This window comes from Phalacrocorax carbo, chromosome 5 (genome assembly GCF_963921805.1).
Source record: "Phalacrocorax carbo chromosome 5, bPhaCar2.1, whole genome shotgun sequence".
Lineage (NCBI taxonomy): Eukaryota > Metazoa > Chordata > Aves > Suliformes > Phalacrocoracidae > Phalacrocorax > Phalacrocorax carbo.
This window is the reverse complement of record NC_087517.1, coordinates 29,894,983-29,899,118: the sequence shown is the minus strand read 5'-3', so window position 1 is coordinate 29,899,118 and position 4,136 is coordinate 29,894,983.

Here is a 4,136-nt window from a genome sequence, read left to right as displayed (position 1 = left end):
ACTGAGAGAAAAAAAACCAACAAAACCCACAGTAAAGCCCATCCTTAAGTTCATCCCTCAGTCCAAGCTCTAAGCCGTTCAGAAGCACTATATTGTTTCAGCTATAGACCAAGACTTGACTTATATGAAGCTGCACCATGAAAATAAATTTCTGCTTTACTAGGTTACCCTAATATTATATTCAACAATGCATGTTAGCTTTGATAGAAGGGGTTAATTTCTGATCTAATTAAAGAATTCATATACTATACTTATGAATACAGCTTAGACTCTTAGGTTATTAAGCAATAACCTTGTTGAATTAATTTAATTACTTATTTTTCTAAGTTGCCTTTACAATAAAGATGAGAGGCATATGCTAATAAAACCCATACAAGACCTACACCACACAAAATAATTATCCAGGCTGGAAAAGCAACTCTTACTGCCCAAAAGGCCTGCAAACCAATACTGAATCCCACAATTTTTAATTAAAATATGATTGCAGCAACAAGCAATTACACGCTTTAGGGTGCCCGAACACAAAGGGCTTCCAAGTTTCACAGAGTCCTCTTACATTTCAGAACGCAAGCATAAAATCTGCTTTCTAGTACAAACCTTAAGAGTCATCAACGTTCTTCATCCACCGAAGCTGGCTCCAGACTAGCAAATAAATGTTGAACAGGAGGCCATTTGCAGTGCAGGACACTTATCTTTTCTCATCCCATCTGGCAACAATGAAGTTCAAGAGCCTTTTAGAACAGAGTTAATAATGCATGTTTTCTGTACCCTAAGGCATGTAAATTTTTCTGTACCACTTTGCAAACACGTCAGTCAGTAAAATGAATACATTTCCTTTTGAAGTCTGCAGTATGTCCTTTTTTATTATGGAAGTTGTTTTGACAGTCTTTCCTACATAAACGTTAACTGTTTCTTCTGGAATAACTTTGTTCCTTCCTTCTTCCTCATAGTCCCTATGTATTAAATACTGTTGTTATTTTGGATGCTAGAACTTAGGAAATTAAGTATACTTCTACAGTAACAGAAAACAAATTCCTCAATATTAACCAAATCAAAATGAAACTATTTTGAGCATCATTCACGAACCTGCTCAGAAAAGCAATGTTTTATTTTGCTTAAGTTACATGAACTAGTTAGAAATCACAATAATACATTCATTGGAATTTTCACAGTATGTTGACTGTGAAAAAAAAGCATTTTATAAATTAATCATTACATACTCAATTAAGTATTATCATTAGCATTACAGACAGGAAAATACAAAGGCCACAATAATTTGCACAATCAGTGTCACAGTGAATGTACCACATTCTGCCTCAGAGCTTGGGGCTTAGCAATTATTAGATCTGCTCTTGGCTTACCATTTATGTAATCGTAGTATGGCAAAGTTTCAAATCAACCACTTCTACTTTTTATCCTTTATAAACTGTTTTTAAAAGAATCATCCCTCCTCTTCTCTTTCCTGCCCTCATATATGTAGAAAAGATGCTCCTATATGAGGCTACATACCGTTAGGCTTGACAAATATGTGGTTTGCTGTTTGTTTTCTTTAAACTTGTTTTGCTCTGTCCCTGACTATGCACTGCTCATTATAAAATAGCAGGGCTGTTAGAGCAGTTATGGTCAGAAGTAATATCTTAATATCTCAATTCAAGAAAAACTCCACAACAACAACAAACCCCCAACGAACCACCCAACAAAAACACTGCATTGTTCTTCCCCATAGTGCATCAATTCATGTAATAATATTTTAAAAACCCAGACAAACACAATCCAGCTGTTCTTATAAACCTTCTCATCAAGCAACTGAGAAAAGCTTTCTTCATAGATCAACTGATCTCAGTCACCCTGTTCAGTGTCCTATGTGCAGCTGGGATCCAAAAGAAAGTGAAGGAAAACCCCACAAGACTATCTTTCATGAAAGATGCTTTATGGAAAACATCTTGTTCCACGTGCTCAAAGTCAACTTACCTATTTTTTTAAGGTCTCTCTCTATCTATTCTTAAGATAAATCTACAAATGTGGAGCACAGTAAGAGCGTAGCAGCCAGAGGCGGCTACTCCACTGACAGGGCAGTCAGTCAGCAGGGGGCACCAGAAGCACTCCCCCCATCCGCTGCCCCAAAACTGGATTGAAGCACTTCGGTATACAATTGCCTAGTTTTATCTCAGAGACGCCAGGCAGTGGCAACGGCAATATGTTAGAGGATAACTACTACAACGGTTCGTTACTTCTTGATTTCAAGGAATGATTTCAATGGCGGTGTGCTACTGAGAGTTCACTCAGCTGCAAGTACAATTCCGTAAAGTACACGCCCAGGTTGAGACACAGACTCACGCACATTTACAGAATCACAGCTTTAAACCAAGCTAGGAGTGCAGTAACTTTAAACAGCACACAGCTATGAAAATAACTATACTGAATCACTCCATTCTGGATCTCCTCATCATCTTTCCACAGTTCCAGGAGATTTGATGGACCACATTTTCCCACTGGAGGTAGGGCGTATTAGGTAAAACTTGTAAAAGCCTGGCTATCACTTAATAACTGACAGAAAAACTTCAGACGAAGATCTTTCAGAGATACTTATGTACAAAGCTGACAAGACAGGCGAACATATTCTCTTCATCTCAGTGTTTTATGAGAAAACTAGTATACAGGACAAAGAAAAAAATGTACTCTCAAATTGTATACAGCTTGCTTACCATCTGAAGTCAAGCTCAGATCACAGGCTAGTAACGTAAAGGAAATATGATATACAGATGCCTTGTTTATGTTGCCAAAATCTGGAGTGCCTAACTGCAATCCTTACTTTTTCAAAACAGAAACTACAGCTATAAATCCACAAAGGATTTTTCCAATGTCCGTACAAAGCCTGCAAAACCCTAGCTTTATTAAGCTACTTCCAACTGTAAATAGCTTAAACTGTTGGATTCAAAATGTCAATTATATCTGTACAAGCTTTAGAATAAACACTTTACCACTGAAAAATCCTGTAAACTGTAAGCAATGTAAAACCAACTGGCAATACACAGAAATGTTTGATTTGGTAAATGTCTAACCAGGCTACTTTAGCTGTCTCTAACATCAATGCTTCTTTTTGGTTTTATCAAATTACTCTGCATACAGCAGCCAGAGGATGAAAAGCCTCAGATAATCCCATTTAACCAGAGAAATCCATAAAGAGGCCATCAGAAGGCATGAAACGTACACATTTAAAAAAAAAAAATCAGTGGTGGATTCTGATAGTATGTAAAAGCGTCAAAGGCATCAAAGAAACTCTCCAGACAGCGTCACTCTTGCACTGCAACAGGTATAAACAAAAAGGGGCAAAAAGGTCCATCAAAACCGCTCCTCCAAAAACACCTCACGAAAACCTCTGCTTCACCCGGCCCTCTGCTCTCACCCCTTCACCCGAGAGGGTCCGCGCCGGGTACAAAGAGGGAAAACTCTCCCTTAAACAAAGTTACCTATTTTCCAACAGCACGGGCACGAACTGGGAGGCAGGCGGTAACTTACTGCAAGAACCGCCTTTGCCCCACCGCCGCACCGCACCCGCTCGGGCTCCGGGTCGGGCCGGGTCCCGTCCCCGCCGGGCGGCGTGTCCGCGGTCCCCCCTCGCCCCGTCGCACCACCCGGCCGGGGCGGAGCCGCGGGCAGCCCCCAGGGCCCGCCGCCCGCTCTGTTTCGAGGGGGCTCCGCCGCCGCGCACAACCGGGGCGCCCGCCCCTGCTGAAGGGGCTCCCCGCCGCGCAGGGGAGGCTGTCGGCGCCCCGCCACGCGGTAACGCCCGCACAGGAAGGCGCGGCACAGCGGCGCTCCCCGCTCCCAGCCGCGCCCTCTCCCACGGCACGGCCGCTGCTCCCGCCGCCCGGCTCCCGCCCCGGTGCTGCCTCACCTCCATCACTCCCCCGTGAGCTCTTCCGTGCCACGCTGGGGTGAAGGGACGCCATCCCCTGCTTCCTTCTCCGGGTCGGGTGGCGCGGCGGGGGCGGAGCAGGGGGCGGGGCGGGGCGGGGCGGGGCTGCGTTGCGCTGCGCTGCGCTGCGGGAGGGATGTGGGGTTTTCGCCGCTCCCTGCCCGCCTCCGGCCCCTCCTTTCTCCTCAGCGCCCCGCTCCGCCCACTTGGGCCCCTC